Here is a 19,300-nt window from a genome sequence, read left to right as displayed (position 1 = left end):
TGTCCTTCTTATCACCCAGTAAAGAAAAGACCCAACTAGGTGAGGCAGTGCCCACTCTCCCACCTTTTCTTCTCTATTGCATCATTTCATTTTATTTCTCTGTCTAGCACTTAATACTCTCTAGTGTACTCATTAGTTGGCTGGTTTATTTTCTGTCTCCCCCAACTAGAATGTAATTCTATGAAGGAACTCTGTCTTGTTCAATGTGATGTGATCTCTAGGGCCTAGAACTGTCTTTGGCACATAGGAGCCCCCAGGAAATATTTATTTACTCACTGACTGTGAAATGATGAGAGAATAATCTTGCATCACGTGTTGTGAGTGTATGCAAGCATCCGGCAAAGTGACTGGCATGTAGCAGCAGTTCACAGTGACTCTCCCTTTCCCCATGCTCACTCTAAAACGCATGCTCAGTTACAAGCCCAAGGGTAATAGGATCACTGTATTGTTGACTCTACTTTTAACTCTTTTAGCTCTGTTTCTGACTTAGTTTCGGCCTTTGGCACAGGCCAGGAGGGCGCAGTGAAAACAAATGGACCTGACTACTGGAAGTGGGGATCTTGGGTTGCAATCTTGGTTTCAGCTCTGATTCACTGTGTGAGCTGTGGGCAACCTACTTAACCTCTCTGATTCTGTTTCTTCATCCCTAGAATGAAGAGGTTGGATAGATGATGCTTAAAGTCCCTTGCAGTTCTTGCCTTTGATAACGTCACCTCTTTACCTTCCTTTGAATGTGAGCACAGACCACTCTCTTCATACGAGAGTAAACATACTTACAAAGTGTTCTGCAACCTTTAGGGAAATGCTGAAAACACTCAAAGTGTAGTATCACTATGAATATGCACCACTCTCCTCTTTGTTTCATCAAAGATCTCAGATCACACGTTTCTCTGCCGTGTACTTGAGGAGTCTTTGTACTTGAAGTGGATGTAACAAATCACCCTTTATATTTGCATAGCATTTTCATTTAAGGATATCAGTATTTATCTACAATCTGTCATGAAGTGATATTATTGTTTTTTAAAAAATAAATTTATTTATGGCTGAGTTGTGTCTTTGTTGCTGTGCACAGGCTTTTCTCTAGTTGCAGTGGGGGCTACTCTTCATTGCGATCCGCGGGCTTCTCATTGTGGTGGCTTCTCTTGTTGCAGAGCACGGGCTCTAGGCGTGCGGGCTTCAGTAGTTGTGGCTCGCGGGCTCTAGAGTGCAGGCTCAGTAGTTGTGGTGCACAGGCTTAATTGTTCTGCAGCATGTGGGATCTTCCCAGACTAGGGCTCGAGCCTGTGTCCCCTGAATTGGCAGGCGGATTCTTAACCACTGTGCCACAAGGGAAGCCCAGTGCTATTGTTTTTAAAGAAGGGAAAGGATGAACTGTTTGAACTCTTAAGGGTCATCTATATGTTAGATTCTGTCATTGCTACATGTTAGAAGTCCAGAGTTACAAAATACATTTTGTTATCATTCATGCACTACATAATCCCCTCATAAGAACCTACTTATTACCTGAGTTAAGAGTATCACTTGCCAAAATGTTACCCCACCTGTAACTGGGTCTACTGAGTGTGCTTCCTGAGACCTTTATTTACTCTTCAATCTATTGCAATTTGAACCCTCCTCCTTTGTTCTCTGAGCCTGCTCTTACTTTGTAGTAGGTGCTACCATCTACAATCCAAATCTATGGTCATTTGTTAATCTGTATCTTATTCGATGGTTTCATGGCAGGTTTCCCCGAGCCCTCTTACTATGTCCTATCTCGTTCTTGCACTGAATCCTACATCCGTGCTTTGTACACCCTCTTCTCTGACTGGAATGTTCCCAACGTCACCCACCTGGCAAACTTGTGCTCATTTTTGAAGATGTGGCTCAAACATCTCATCCTCTTTGAAGCCTTTCTGACCTACTCTCCCTATTCTGGGAAGAACTGGCTTTTCTGTTCTTTGTACCAGCATTATCCCAAATACGTACCAAAATTAGAGTATTTATTCTATATTACAATTTTTTGCATGTCTGTATCACTTACTGAGAATTCATTGTAGATAAGGATTTGTCTTTTTAAGTTTTTATATTCTTAGGCATAGTCTAGTGCTTTCAATAAATGTCTGTTGAATGAATGAATATATAGGATTTAATTTCTGGCCCCAACATCAAAGTTATAAAAAGATTTTGATCTGTATATATGAAATAATCTTTGAAATGGCTTTCTGGGTAGTAATAGGATTGAAAGGTAAGTTCAGAGGATTTTATGAATCCTATGAAGGATGTTGTAGTTAAGGCATGAATCAAGTTATGTTTTAGTTTAAATTAATTCATCCAATTAAGAGATGTTAATTAGATCAACCTGCTAGCAAGGGGATTAGAACTGGTATTAGGATGACTGGTTTCTTCTCCATCATAAAATGTAGCTTGCATAGTCTCTAGACACATTAATGAAGTGAAATTTGTGCAGCTGTCTGTGAATTGTTTGAACTGGCAAAACTTCAAATATGTTTAAAAAATATGGCTCTCATAACTTTTTACTGCTTTATAATTTTTAATTGAAAAATGATTTAATATCCAAATTAAAGAAAGACTTAATAGAGGAATAAAATCACTGATATATCTGTCATCCTAAGCAACAGATATTTTAATTGTTCCATGTTACCTTCACATACATGCTTATTTTCAGATAGTTGTAATCATGGGAGGTTTTTTGTTTTCCTACAGACTCTCTATATATGATCATTTAAAATGGATACATAACAATATTTACCAAGAGATATTTTACAAATGCTAGTTTCTTTAGCTAGAAAAATTTATCTAGCTAAAATCTCTAGATTTTAGCCAATGTCACTTTAGGGAAAAGAAGACATCTCTGAGATCAAATAAGTTTGGAAAGCTGTAAAAGTAAACACATTCCTTTACTGTAGGATTTCCCAAAGTCTATAATATTGTCATAGGATTTAATAAAAAAGAGGATAGTATAACTCATTTTCTTCAAATTAATTTTAACATGAAACTTTAAAAAAATACACAATAAAACATCTGTTCCACAGGTAAGTGCTTAGAACACACTTTGGAAATCAGTGATGAGTAGTATTCTGTGGTGTTGCTATAACCTAATTTACTAACCCATCCTTCTACTGTTGGACAAAGGTATTCAGTCACACTTGTGATGAAGCCCAAGATCCTTAACATGGCCTGCAAACATGTATGATCTGGTCCCCCTTGGTTCATCTTCGACCCCTCTTCCGCCTGACCACCGTGCGCCTCCCACTCTGGTTTCGTTCAGTCCTTCACCTCACTAAGCTCTTTCCCATTGCAGGTAGGGCTTTTTTACATGCTACTTGTGGACTTTTATATGTAACAGTCCATTTTTCCTATTTCCTTTCATTGAGTCATTTATTAATTTACTAGCCACTTTTCAGGAAATATAATTAGTAACAAAGAAATATAGCACTACTGGTTTCATCTTCAACAAGCATTATGTTGCATGGCCTTTCCCTGTCTTTTCAGGAACATCCAACCATGTTTCACTGTTATGGGTGTTCGCCTAGCAAAACCAAAAGAGAAAGGCACATAACAGATCACAATGCCAAGTAACAGTGAATTTCAGACCAGTTATTTTATTCCCTTGGTTGATAAGATTGTTAGCTCTTTTCTCTCAGGGATTTTCAGAATATATGTTTCACATTGTCCCACATCGTAGCTTGTGAGGGCTTTGCTCAAGAGTGTGACAAGGAAGTGGCACTTTGCTGTCTTCCACTCTCTCGAAGGCCTATGGTGCGCTAAAGGAAGTGAGGGGTGACTGTTGAACTGCTTAACACAGCCTCCCAAGAATGCAAAATGAGACCTGGGGGAGACACATGCTCCTCTGTATTTTGCTTCTAGTCAGTAATTTTATCATTAAATAGGATGAAAGCATAGAAGAAATATTTATCAAAAGTATGACCGCCCCCCCACCCCAAAAGCATAGAACGAGGTTTTGGTCCAACCCGTTGATTTCACAGAGGAACAAAGGCAGATCCTGAGCTTGGGCCACTGCACAACTTCAGAAGGTGCCATTCACATAGAGTGTGACGTGAATGAGGCTTCTGGAGTTGTTCAACTTGGCAGCCCCGTTCAGAGAAGTTAAGAGACTTGCCTGAGGTCACTTTGTGGTCTCAGGCTGTCACTCTTATATGTTTGATGATAGAATCAAGAATTAAACATTTTTGACAGGCTTGAGAGATGGTGAAATTAATGTAAAGCAAAAAAGTGTAAACTATCCAATTTAGGTTTTGAAATCAATTGACCCAATCCAAGCTGTGGAAAACCTGATTTGAAGGTATTTCAATTGGAAAGGTCTTGGAGAGAGTTAGTTAACTAACCACGAGCATTGTGTTAGGCAGCCTAAAGGCTGTAGCTGTGAAATGGTCTAGTGGAATCCTAGGCTGAAGTACTAGAGATAGAGTATACTAAACTCCCGAATTGGTCAGAACACAACAGAAATATTGTGCTCAGTTCTAGGCGTCATATTTTAAAAAAATTTATATTGAAATACAGTTGATTTACAATGTTGTATTATTTTCAGGTGTATAGCAAAGTGATTCAGAAATTTATATATATATATATAAATATATAAAAATATGTATATAAATATATTAAAATATATATATATTCTTTTAAAGATTCTTTTCCATTATAGGTTACTACAAGATACTGAGTATATAGAAGTCATATTTTTAAAATGGATACTAACAAATCTCTGATCCCCAAGTCACATGCCTGGTACCTAATAGCAAGTCAGTGTTCAGCTAGGCTCTTGCTGAATCAACTATGCTATATGCAAAGCACCTGGCCTATAGTAGGTGCTCAGTAATGTTAGGTCTTCCTTATCTTCTTTGCAAGGAGGGCAATCAGAATGCTATAGGTCCTGGCAAACATGCTGACTAAAGACCCTTTCAAGAGGTTGGGAGTTATTTCTGAGTCTTTGAGTCTTCAAAAACTGAGAGCTTGATTCCCTGCTTTTACAATGTTTGTTGTGATTCCTTACAGACATATAGAATTGTTATTATTAAGACTTCATTGGATTTGTAGAAATGTCAGCCAGTCAGATTCCCCCCCACCCCTTCTTTCCACATTTATTGAGGGCCCAGGCAATGTGCTAGTCTGTAGGTATTCAAAACTTAATACTTTATGATTTCTTTGAAAGGACTTACTGTGAAGGGAAGTAGATAGACATGAAAACAAATAAATTACAATATAGGTTGTAGCAATAGAAGTATGTAGAGGACACAGATATAGCAATTCAATTCAATAAATACTGGCTTTGAGGATCTTCTATGTACCAGGCACTGTGTTAAGTCCTGGGAGAATCAGATAAAACAAGGCACACACATCTCTTGTGAAGATTAAATAACTAACTACATGCGTGTAAGTATTTTGAAAGGGGAGGCACAGGCCACCATAAGAGTGAGAGTCAGGAGAGGAGAAAGTGTTTGCGCTGAGGCTGAGTGAAGGATATGAGTTCACCAAGCATGAAGAGAGGGGAAGAACAGCCCAGGTAAATATCACAGATGAGCTGAGTGTTGTTGGATTTTCCCTGAAATTTAGTATCTTTTGTAATAGGCAATATTCTTTTGCAAAAGTCAAGTGTGATGATCATTTCAAGTTGCTTTCATATTTGCTGGAAAGAAATAACCCAAGAAACACACACACTTAGCAAACTTGGAAAGCCATATTTGTTCTTGCAGTGTTGGCCTTACTTCTAGGCAGAATACAAGGTCTTGTCTGTTGGTGTGAATGAAAAGACTTGGAGTAGATCCTCCATTCTTATATGGACACTTATTTCTTAGGATAGCAATTTCTTTCAAGGACCTCTTACAAAACTTGCCTACTCTAAGAAGATATAAAACATTTACGGGAGTGAGTGCAACAGATTACTTTTTGAAGAAAGAGAAAGGGGAGGATGGGCAAAAAACTTGTTGGAATGAGGAAAGTGAACAGAAATTGAGAATAATGAAGATGTTTAAAGGTGTTGTGAGGTCCATAGAAAGGAGAGGTCTCGGAGATGGATGGCAAGGTCTTCCAGACTCAAACTGTCTAGAGCTGACCTTGAGGGTTGGGTTAAAAGAAAATATTGAAAACTTAAACGATTTGCACCAATCCTCTGAATGTAGGAATAGTCTTTGAGGAAGTACGAGTGGAAGATCTTCCTTGCAAAACCTACTCAATGAGACTTCTCTGGCTACCGCCACCTGGATGGGATTAATCACCTTTTCTTCTGTACTTTATATATATCTCTATATTTGCAGATATTGCATAATGTGTTACTTTTTTTTTTTTTTACATGTCCCTATCTCTTATCCTTCTCTGAACTACTTATTCAGACTTACTCTGTCAGGATTCTCAGCACCCAGATCAATAGCTGAGATTTGGCACATTTTTTTTTTTTTTTGGATGAATTAACGAAGAATTTTGAAGGAAAGGAAAAATGAAGAATGACTTTGATAGAGATTGTATTGGGTTGGCCAAAATGTTCGTTCTTTTTTTCCTGTAACATGGCTCTAGTAGCACTTAGTTGTCTTCAACTTCATTCAAAACAATTTTGTTAGATTGTATTGTGACAGCTGTCATATCATAATGCATTAAAAAAAAACTCATCAAAATTAGTGAATTTTTGTGTAGCCATTTAATATTGAAGATGGAAGAAAAAAGCAACATTTTCAGCATATTATGCTTTATTATTTCAAGAAAAGGTAAAAACACAACTGAAATGCAAAAAAAAAAAGATTCATGCAGTGTATGGAGAAGGTGCTGTGACTGATTGAACGTGTCAAAAGTGGTTTGTGAAGTTTCTTGTTGGAGATTTCTCACTGGACGATGCTCCATGGTCAGGTAGACCAGTTGAAGTTGATAGCGATCAAATCGAGACATTAATTGAGAACAGTCAATGTTATACCACGAGGGAGATAGCCGACATACTCCGAATATCCAAATTAAGCATTGAAAATCATTTGCACCAGCTTGGTTATGTGAATCGCTTTGATGTTTGGGTTCCACATAAGTAAAGAGAAAAAAAAAACTTGACCATATTTCCCCATATGATTCTGTACTGAAACGTAACAAAAACATTCCGTTTTTAAAACAAATTATGACAGGGGATGAAAAGTGGATACTGTACAACAATGTGGAATGGAAGAGATCGTGGGGCAAGCGAAATGAACCACCACCAACCACACCAAAGTCCGGTCTTCATCCAAAGAAGGTGATGCTGTGTATATGGTGGGATTGGAAGGGAGTCCTCTATTATGAACTCCTTCCGGAAAACCAAACGATTAATTCCAAGTACTGCTCCCAATTAGACCAACTAAAAGCAGCACTTGATGAAAAGCGTCTGGAATTAGTCAACAGAAAATTCATAATCTTCCATGAGGATAATGCCAGACCGCATGTTTCTTTGATGACCAGGCAAAAACTGTTACAGCTTGGCTGGGAAGTTCTGATTCATCCACCGCTTTCACCAGACATTGCACCTTCAGATTTCCATTTATTTCGGTCTTTACAAAATTCTCTTAATGGAAAAAATTTCAGTTCCCTGGAAGACTGTAAAAGGCACCTGGAACAGTTCTTGGCTCAAAAAGATAAAAAGTTTTGGGAAGATGGAATTATAAAGTTGCCTGAAAAATGGGAGAAGGTAGTGGCACAAAAAGGTGAATACAGTGTTCAATAAAATTCTTGGTGTAAATGAAAAATGTGTCTTTTACTTAAAAACTGAAGGAACCTTTTGGCCAGCCCAATACAAAAGATAAAAATGTTGTGGAGAAAAGACAGGGAAAGAAGTGTTAAGTAAGAAAAGCTGTGATAGCATCTAAAGGGGCCTGACCAAGTTTGGGACATCAGAGGAAGTTCCCTGAGGAAGCTATATTGAGTTGAGGTCTGAAAGATAAACAGGCATTAACTAAAAGAAAGGGGAAGCTTGAGGGAGCAACCCAGGCAAGGCTACTGGGTGGTGATGGAGATGCCTTAAGAGATAGATAGCAGGTAAAGTCAATAGGACTTTATTATTTCACTAGACAAATATTTTATTCCAGACATACCTCTAGCTCTGGAGGCATGATGGTGAATGAGAGAGATTTCAGCTTTCAGAGGACTTACATTGTAGTGGAGGGAGACAGATCACAAACACGCATGCAAACAGATCATTTGTTGATGGTACCAGAGAGAGAATTGACAAGAATGCCCTCAGGGCTCTAGGTTGGGCAACTGGATGGATGCTGGTGCCATTCACCAAGACAAGGAATGCTGAGGGAGGGCCAGACTTGTCTGGGAAGAGCATGGGTTCAGTTTTGGATGTGCTATTTGAAGTGCCTTCGAGATGAACAAGTGGGTCTCAAGTAGTCAGTTGTAAATACATGTGGGTTTGAATTTCAGCATTGCTGGGTCTGAGATAAACATTTTGAAGTCTGTAATGTATGTATGGTAATTAAAACCACAAGAGTGGATAGAACTGCCCTTATGGCCACACAAGCCACTCACTGTACAACCTGAGGGGGAGCTAGTTACATAGACCGTGGTGTGCATAGTGTCTCCTGGAATTGTGCAGAGTGGTGGCCATAGAAGACCTAGGGAAGGAATATGGGGTGAGAAGGAAGGTGACCTTTTAGGATCAAATATTGAGTAACTTCAACATTTAAAGGCCGGGCAGAAAGGAAGGAGCTATTAAGAAAAAGTGAGGAGGAACGGCAAAGAGCCGAGAGGAAAACCTGGAGAGTGATGTCAGTGAAACCAAAGGAAGAGAAGTCTTCAAGGGAGCAGTGGTCACTAAGTTCAACTGCTGCTGAGAGATATAGTAAGACAAGGTCTGGACATGTGGTCATCTCAGGTCTTGTTGGCCTTACTGAAAGCTGTTTTGGTGGAGTTATATGGTGGAGTAATAAGCAGATTGGAATGACTTGGAGAGTGAGTGGCAGGTGAAGAAATGTAGACAACTGATGTGTCCTAGCTTGTGACACTTGAAAAATGTCCTCACCCAGTCATACAGGATGAGCCCCAAGTTGGAGTGATTCACTTCAGAGAGAGCTGGTAACTTTGCAAGAACCCTAATTTGGAGGTGTTGGGTTTGGTAGTGGTTAGGTTTCTGAGCAGTAGTTTTTCTTCTTCCTCTTCCTCTGCCATTGTATTGTCAGGAATATGACATTGATTACAATGGCAGTGTCTGAGGTGATGACAAGAGAGTGTTTTTGGAAAAGGGGCTGGAATTTCCAGCACACACATTGAGTTGATTCTACTGTTATATTTGAACAGCACTAATAAATTGGGAAAACATGGTACAGACCACACACAACTTTTGGAAGGTCTTCCACTGATGTAAGGAGCATATTCCTTAAACCCTTTTGTTTAAATATATACCACTGTTGCCCAGTCTATCCATTGCCCTTTAAGGGGTATCAATCTTCTGATCAACTTTCAGCTTATGATGTTTCCCAGCCTCTTCAATATAAACACATGTAAAACCAGTGTTCTCGACGTGGGAATTAGTTTGGGGGAAGAGTCTAGAGAGCTCAGTGACTTTAAGACACAGTTGTTGGGGACTGGTAGGTCCCCCTCTTTCTCTTGTTCTCGAGGTTTCTGTGTATCGCCTCTACCCAAGGATCTGCTCTCTGAAGGTACAGCATGGAGCTGCTCTCTAGAATGCTCTTTAGAAAGAGCCCCAAGAATTGGGATTTATGCAGATTCAGAAAAGGATCTTTCGAGTCCATTTTCAGAGACATTTCCCAAGAAATTAAAGAATCTCTTATTGAAAAAAATGGTTTTGCTGTTCATGTAGGCTTGAGATAGCCCATTGTCAAAATTCAGTGCATGTTGCAATGTAATTCACTGGAAGGAAAATATGCTAGCAACATCATTTCTAAGCAGGGAGCCTGGCACTAATTATTGGCTTCTTCTTAATGCCTGTACTTGCCAGATCTAACATGTTTTTCTTTTTTTTTTTTTGTGGTATGTGGGCCTGTCACCGTTGTGGCCTCTCCTGTTGCAGAGCACAGGCTCTGGACGCGCAGGCTCAGCGGCCATGGCTCACAAGCCCAGCCGCTCCGCGGCATGTGGGATCTTCCCAGACTGGGGCACGAACCCACGTCCTCTGCATCGGCAGGTGGACTCCCAACCACTGCGCCACCAGGGAAGCCCAGATCTAACATGTTTTAACCTTATACAGCATAGCTGTGACCCTGAGTATTACTCTCATTCACACAAAACTTGTGAACTCAGGAATTCACCACTAAGTACAGCCAAACCATATTAAAGGAATGGACATATATTCACTCTTCTAATGTAACTGCACACACAAAGAATTGCTAACCTGAAAAAGTAAAGAATATATAAAAATGGTAATGTGAAACAAAAAATTCAAGCTACTGGAGGGTGTTGTTTTGTTGTTCAAAAGGAGAGAGTCAACAGAATATTTAATTTCACCTATAGGTTCACTGGAGGCAGCTCTGCCCTTCTAGCACTCCTTCAGTTTGCAATGAATTCGTGTTTAGAACAGACTTGGGGGATGGGACCCTTTCTGCTTCTTTGAGAACAACTGGGAAGCTAATGAGAAAGAGATCGGTCTTGTCTTGAGGAGTCCTATTAACAATATGCCTAATAGAATAAAGGTCAACCTATATTTATTTTTCAGCCCCCGAATATTTCCATCATTCTGGACTGTGCATAGGAACTGCATTCTTTATTTTTGGAATGAAAATCTCTCAAGAGGTAAGTATTATTCTTTCAAAGAAAATACCACAGCCACCAGCACGGTGGACTCTTATTCTTGTTCTCACTCTTACTTTTACCACTTGCTTCTCTTGTATTCTCTGTTTGAATGGTCAAATGTCAAGTATTGCAAGAGTTTCTGGGCAGGAAGCCTTAGTCTGCTAAGTCAGTGACAGGCATGCTGTCAGTCAGCTGAACCTGGGACAACTATTACTGGTTTCTGCTGTTGTAGTACCTTGGAGATGACATCCCAGTGATACCTCTAAAAAGTGTCACAACCATTTGAAGTCTTTCAAACACTGATATTGTCATCAAGGAATTCACTGACCTGTACATTTGGAACAATCAAGAGATTTTTTAAACAATGTTGCATATATACAATGTTGAACAGTTAAAGAAGCAAAGAAGGAAGGCCCATTCAATATTTAAAAAATTTTAAAATAAAAGTGATTATGAAAGTGATACTTGCTTATTGCAGACAACTTGGAAAAGACCATTTAATATTAAGAGGAAAATGTTCCTTTTATGGAGACTATGTCTTTTATGATCTGCATGTATTCTTGGGGACTTGACTTCATGTTGATATAGGGCAACAATATCTCACACCACTGCCCTCTCTGCTTTGCACCTCTGCTCCAGTTTTCTTTCCTTTCACAACATGATAAACAAAACCACATGTTATTTGTGTGGTCAAGTTAAAGGAAAGAAAATCTCACCAAAATAAAAGAACTACAAGTGAAATATAATAAACTCAGTCTTATTACAGTTTTTCTTTTCTAAGTTTTTCATAGCAAGCTTGAAGTAGTCAGTATGAGCCTGTGGTCATATCTCTAGCTATATGTTCTCTCTGTGGGCTGCCTCCAAGGCTGGCTTTCAATCCACTGGAGGACATTTATCCCAAACGACAGGAGTTTTGATTTTTCAAGTTCCTTTTCAACTTCAGCTTGGCTTTATTGATGTTGAATATATTTCTTCATTGTGTTTGCACTGGGATTGGAGCTGTCTGTGTGAACAGATTTGACCAGGTTATGGATTATGCATTATTCATTCTTCACAATTTCTCTTGACAGCCATCTTTTCTTCCTCAATCCAGTTTATAGAATGCAGGTGTACCCAACAACATCCCATGTCTTCAGATATATTTGAATCTCTCCTGTGTTACACACGTACACACACACACACACACGCACACACACACACATACACATAAACACACCGCCTTACAAGAGCCCTTTAGCTAATGTTTCTCATGTTTCCTTCTTGGAGTGTGATAGAATAAAGGTTATTAATATAAGAACACTTCTAGTTTTTAAACTTGTCTCCCTTCCTGAGCAGGCCTGGGAGAAGGAACGTGAACTACCAAGGGGTTCCTGGGAGCAAGGTGCTGGAAGAGCATTTGGGGTAAAGTATTAGGGAGAGATCTGTGGTGAACTAAATGGGAAGGAAATCTAAAATAGAGTGGAGATACATATATATATATATATATATATATATATATATATATATATATATATATATATAACTGATTCGCTTTGCTGTACAGCAGAGACTAACACAACATTGTGAAGCAACTATAAGCCAATTAAAAAAAAGTGTAGGGGCTTCCCTGGTGGCGCAGTGGTTGAGAATCTGCCTGCTAATGCAGGGGACACGGGTTTGAGCCCTGGTCTGGGAGGATCCCACATGCCATGGAGCAACTAGGCCCGTGAGCCACAACTACTGAGCCTGCGCGTCTGGAGCCTGTGCTCCGCAATGAGAGGCCTTAATAGTGAGAGGCCCGCGCACCGCGATGAAGAGTGGCCCCCGCTTGCCACAACTAGAGGAAAGCCCTCGCACAGAAACGAAAACCCAACACAGCAAAAATAAATAAATTAATTAATAAACTCCTACCCGCAACATCTTCTTAAAAAAAAAAAGTGTTGGGGAGAGAGGTTTGGAAGCAGTTTAATATGTGAAGACAATAGCGGAAGAAGGAAGAAGGTGAAGTATAAATGTCATGTCATTCATGTTTTATGTCATTCATGATGCTGTTTGCATTATTTTCAAATTATTTTTGGTTGCATGAATTGGGATTCAGACGCAGGATGGTAGTCTTACAAGCCTTGTAGAGATATATGTTCTATCTGCCCTTTATGTTCATTTTAACCACATTGCACGGTATAAATGCCTGTTATGGTGCTGGTGGGAATGAGTGGGGTGGAAGGCTCACATGGCCCATGGCTTGAACTTTGATCCTCAAGTCTCCACCACAGACCCTGGAACTGTCCCTCCTTGATTGCTCTCATGATCTGGCCTGTGCCCCCTGAAGAATTCCATGGAATTGTACTAGTGCCATGAGAATAATACTGAAGCACATTTCCCAACCCTCAAAGTTATGTGCTGAGAGTAGCACCTGACCACTGTGTGAGTGGAGGGGAACCATCTCCTGACTATATGTTTCCATGTTTTGAGTGGCCTGTTGCAGATTCAGCTTCCCTGACATAAGGGCCGGAACCAAGCTCTTGAAATGCTCTCATTAAAGTAGGCAGCATTCTTGCTTTGCTGGAGTTCATAGCCAACCCCTAAACTGTGACCCAAGGTGGCCCCCAAATAAAGGGTACCCCAGACATTCTTGTTGATTCTTAGGTCACCATCAAGATTCCAGAGGATCCAGTGACTGTCCTTAGGTGGCAGTCTTTTCCATCTTCACATCCTTTACAGTAACTCTCACTTCCCTCTCTACCACGTCCCTTTGGTGCAGCGTGCTTGGTTAGTTGTTTAGAGGAAGAAATTGTGAGATTTTTCTGTGGTTGCCTGCAATATCTAGATGATTGACATATGGCCCCCGACTTAAAATGGTTAAAATATGATTTTTTTGATGTTATTAGGGTGTGAAAGTGATGTGCATTTAGTAGAAACTGTACTTCAAATTTTGAATGTTGATCTTTTCCCCGGCTAGTGACACGTGGTACGATACCTACTCGTGATGCTGGACGGTGGCAGCGAGCCACAGCTCTCAGTCAGCCACATAATCAGGAGGGTGAACAACTGATACACTTACAGCCATTCTATACCCATACAACCATTCTGTTTTTCGCTTTCAGTATAGTATTCAATAAATTACATGAAATATTCAGCACTTTATTATAATATAGGCTTTGTGTAAGATGATTTTGCCCATCTGTAGGCTAAAGTAAGTGTTCTGAGCACATTTAAGTTAGGCTAGGCTAAGCTAGGATGTTCCGTAGGTTAGGTGCATTAAATCCATTTGACTTATGATATTTTAAACTTGTGATAGGTATATTGGGATGTAACCCAATAAGTTGAGGAAGATCTGTATATATATATCTGTATATAAATATCTCTGCATGAAGATATATATATATATGCACACCCACACCCATATTTTTTTTGGTGTATGGAGTGGGAAGAGATGTTTCATATATATATTCATATATGTGTTGATATATTTGGTATTTTATATATCAAAATATATAAATATTTATATGTATTATTATATTTATACATAAATTTTCTTATGTTTTCTTTCCTATTTTCCGTCTTTGTTTTTTGGTTGTACTTTCTAGGAGACTTCTTGAATTTTGACTTCTAGCCCTGTTAATTGGCTTTTCCATTTTTGCTATCATATTTTTTTTAAAACTTTATTTTTATAATTAATTTTAAAAAATTAATTTATTTTGGCTGCTTTGGGTCTTCGTTGCTGCGTGCGGGCTTCCTCTAGTTGCGGCGAGCAGGGGCTACTCTTCGTTGTGGTGCATGGGCTAATTGTGATGGCTTCTCTTGTTGCGGAGCACGAGCTCTAGAGTGTGGGCTTCAGTAGTTATGGCTCATGGGCTTAGTTGCTCTGTGGCATGTGGGATCTTCCCGGACCAGGGATCGAACCCGTGTCCCCTGCATTGGCAGGCAGATTCTTAACCACTGCACCACCAGGGAAGGCCTCTATCACATTTTTTAATTTCTAAGACTTTCTTTTGTTCTCTGGATACAATAAAAAATCAGTTTTTAAAAAATAAGTGCAATAGTCTCTTATCTCTCTGAGGTTATTTGTGATAGATTATTTTTTGACGCTTTCTTTTTCTTCCAGACTCTGTTTCCCCAGAGTGCTCTTTTTCTGTTTATTTTGTATTTCATAATGGAAGTTACCCTCTAATATTTCATATCTTTAATTGCCTGCTCATAGGTAAAAATGGGGCATCAGAAGCAGATTGGAAACCCGTGTGTGTGTGTGTGTGTGTGTGTGTGTGTGTGTGTGTGTGTGTGTGTCAGAGACCTGTTTCACTCTTTCTAGAGAATAAGCCTTTGTCATCTTATGGGAGGGTTGTGTGTGGGGGTGTCTGAAGACGTCTAAAGAAACTTACTTTTAGCCTGTCCTTCCTATTTCCAGAGATGCCCAAGCCTTCTGGAGCTTCGGAGGTATAAACTGGGTTGCTTTGGGGCTTTCCCCAAATGCCAGTTTAGGTTTCAGCTTTCTTTGTTCTGTGATCTCAGTTACCATTTTTTCATCAGCTTTCTGGATTCTAATTTTTATTTTTATTTTTACTGTTATTACCTCTCCCTTCTTTATACTTATCCTTCTGGGCTTATGCCTCTTTATAGTTATTTTGGTAAGGTTGGGGGATGGAACAGTGTGAGTCCAGCCCATCATTTTTAACAGAAACCCTTTTACAGAGGTTTTATTTGTGTTTCCCCCTGCCGGCTTTTTATTGCTAGGCTGACACCATGCTGTGCCCTCTAAGACCTGGCTGGCAGTTGGGTGGGGTGGGGGTGGTGGAGCATTTATGTAAGGCCAAGCTCAGGCAAATGCTTTCCACCTCAGGGTGAGTTATTTTCAACTGATTTTTCATATCAGTTCCTTAAATCACTGCCTTCTAGTTGAGTTGCTCCACTTATTCTTCAGGCAAGACCCCTACAGTCTGAGTTCTAGTCATAGAAACAGCTTAGGCTCAAAGTGGAACCTCTTTCTCTCATCACAGCCTTCTTTTCCACTTAGGGGAGTTAGGAGTTAGCTATTCAAACTGGTCATGGTGCTACACTGTTCGTTCATTAATAGTAGAACGTTTTCCCTTGTGTGAGCATTAAAATCCTAGCTATGGAGGCACTGTGCAGGTATTGCATGTGTTGGGGCTCGTTGGTAGAGAACCTGGTTGGAGATATTCTGATTTTCTAGAATATTTGTTTCCAAAGATACTTTGTTTAAATACTGAGTTATATACTACAGTTCTAAACACAGTTATTTTCTGAATTGTATTTTCAAAGAAGCATAAGTGTTGACATGAATTTTCTTTTTTTTTGCCTTGGGTGGCTGGTGATATAATAAGAAAACAAATAACATAAAATCCAGAGAGGTCTATATAAAACATTAAGACTATCAACTCTAGTACTTATAGCCTGCATAAATCTTCATCCTTTGTATGACATAAAATTACCAAAAAGATATCCAGAGATGTTTCATCTTAATATTTTCACATGTACATCAAAAGAATATGAATGCTTCCAAGATGTTAGGCTGTTTCATTGAATTTCACAGCTTTGCATCCCGAGTCAGGAAGCTGTAGTGGAGTTGTGCTGATACACTAGCACTGAATGCCAGCACATGCATATGCTGACACATATGCTAAACGAAGAGTCAAGACGCCAGCACTCAGATGCATCCCATCCCAGACTCTTCTCATCTAAATTCAGAGCCAAGGTGGCCCCTGCTGGCCTTCCCTAAGCTTTCCCTCTGGTTATGATTCGAGACTAATCATTTTATAATCTCAGGTTAATAGCACTGTCCATATAGTTGAAGCATGGCGCTTGATACATTTCCCAAGCCTAAGGCTGCAGTCTTTATTGCCAAAGTAGTAAACCATGGTATGCAGTCCTTGTGGTCGGCCAGCTTTTTGTCTTCCTGATATCTCTGTGAGTACCATTCCTTCGCAATTCTCAGGCCTTGAGGTTCTGATGGGGCTGACTCTAACCTCTCCAGCCAGAGGTGGGCACATGACCAGACCTGGGCCATTAAAGAACTCGATTCACCTGCTGTAGCAATGGCTCAGGAGTGGACATTTGACTAAGCCCACCTGTCTGAGCCTGCCCTGGAGCTCTTGCTGGAGCTGTCTGGGAAGAGGTACAGTCTTTTTTGTGGGCTCATTAGCTGTAAGGACAGTGTAAGTCTAAAGCTACTAGTGGCCCTCTTGCTACTCCAGAGGAGAGACAGACTGAGAAAGGAGTCAACACAGAGGAAGCAGGGCTAAGGGATGGAGGAATAGAGACGGATTCCCAGTGATATTATTTGTACCTCAGTATTGCCCCTGGACTTTCTAACTATGGGATTCCAATATATTCTCCTTTGAAAAGTGTTGGTTTAATGGGAGTTTTATACCTGCAGTGGAAGGAGTCTTGACTAATATGGTTGTACTGGTCTCCACCAACTGTACTTTTCCAAACTGCGTACATTTGGTCAGATTACAGATGGCAATCAACTTGAATTATCCAACTGGGCTGTCTGTTTTGATTCATTGAACTTGATATTTACTAAATCTCCAGTTTGTATTGTGTGGACACCTGTGAACCAGCAGTAATGAACTGACATTCTAGCTGCAAATAATTCACTTTGGCAAACTGTCTGCCTCCCAGGGCTTAGAGTGCTTACCTGTAAAATGATGAAATTACCCGGTTCATAGAAACCCTGGGGTAAGTACTTCACATAAATCCTTTAGGGCTCCTGCTTATACTTAATTATAGTAGCAAAAGTGATTTTACTTTCATTATAAGATGCCTGTTAATCTCTCAGTTGATCAGAATGTAAAAGAAATTTCTCAAACTTTATCTAATTCTCCTTTTTAAAAGAATTTTAAAAATTATTTTTATATTTATTTATTTAGGCCATGCTGTGTGGCATGTGGGATCTTAGTTCCCCCACCAGGAATTGAACCTATGCCCCATGAAGTGGAAGCACAGAGTCCTAACCACTGGACTGCCAGGGAATTACCAAACTTTATCTAATTCACAAGTGATTTATCAAAATAGGTTTTTCTCAGATAAAATCTGAGAAAAATCCACATAGTTTATTCTTTTGTGTGCTCAGGGTATAAATATGACTTACTTATGAAATGTTGATAGGTAGTATTCTAGAGTATTTGTGTGGCAATTCTTAAAATATTTAAAGAAGACAGTTTTTAAAATAATGCCAATAATAAGTGATGTAACATAACATTGTTAATGCAAGTTGTTAGGGTCTCTAAAGAGTATGCATACCAACAAATCAAATATATTTCAAGTATTAGATGACTTGTCAAATTCTCTTCCAACCTCTCTTTCTGTGTCGTGTATTCTAGAACTCTTCCTTATCTACCTTAATTTGGTCTTCTGTCCTTCCATTCTATTATTCTTTTTAAAAAATAACTTTGAGATATAATTCACATACCATAAAAGTCACCCATATAAGTATAGAATTCAGTGGTTTCCATCCCATTATTATTACACAGAAAAAACGTATACTGTTTGTTTCCTTTATTGCACTTATCAAAATTTGTAATTACCTATTTACTTCTTTATTTACTGTTTTATGCAACATGATCCCAATTTTGTGAGAAAAAATAATGTGTGCTTCAGAAAGGCAAAAACCAAAAGAAATACAGTGTTGTGATATATTTTACTTTCTTCCTTGAATTTTTTATGTTTCCTAAAGTTTCTACAATGAGCATGAATTTTTTTTTATTATCATTAAATGGAGGTCACTTTAAAAATAGCCTTCAGTGCAACAATATGGTGAATCTTAGCATTGTAATGTTTAGCTAAAAAAGAGTTCCAAAAGAGAACAAACATGATGTATTTATAATAGTATCCAAAATAACCAAAATAAAAATATAATTTTTGTGAAGAGTATAAAGCAATAAAACTATATAAAGCAAAAGCAAGGGGGTGGTGAATATGGGACTTGGAATGATAGCTATTTCTGGTGGGTGAAGTCAATGGGATGGAATGGGGAACCTGTATAGTTAGAGAGAGGCTATGGTTAAGAATCTAGCTTTTGTTTGTTTTGTGGGCACTTTTTATTAAAATGAAGAAAGAGAGAGGGAGAGAATGGATGGATGGAGAGATAAATAGATAGGTAGATGCAGGCCATATTTAAAAAACAGTTTTCAGTCTCCTTATTCAAGCTGCCTATACTGCAGATTATAGCACTTTGCTAGTGGATCCTGTCACTAGAAAGTGCTGGGGTAGCCAGGGCCAGAATTGCAGGCCCAGTACCACCCAACCATGTCTCTGTGTCCTCCTTCCTCTGAGAAGAGCCAGAACAGGAGTAAGAGTGGAAGCAGGGCACAGCTGACACTCATCTGGGACACACCTGTCTGGCAGGCCAGCCTGTGTCTGTGCTGTTAATTGTGTGCCTGTTCTGATTGACTGGACCCTGTTCTGGTTGTTCAGCATTTTCAACATTTTGCTTGGTGTGGGAAAAGCTACCCAAGCTCATTCATTGACAGGCTAATCAACCACATTCCTATGCAGCAGCACAACCGCAATCAACTTGTACTTGGGCTGATAATTGCAAAGAGGGGGAGGAAAGGAGATAATTGTAGGTTCAAAGAGATAATACCTT

The sequence above is a fragment of the Kogia breviceps genome, chromosome 16 (assembly GCF_026419965.1).
Source record: "Kogia breviceps isolate mKogBre1 chromosome 16, mKogBre1 haplotype 1, whole genome shotgun sequence".
Classification (NCBI taxonomy): Eukaryota; Metazoa; Chordata; class Mammalia; order Artiodactyla; family Physeteridae; genus Kogia; species Kogia breviceps.
Note: the sequence above shows the minus strand (reverse complement) of the source record.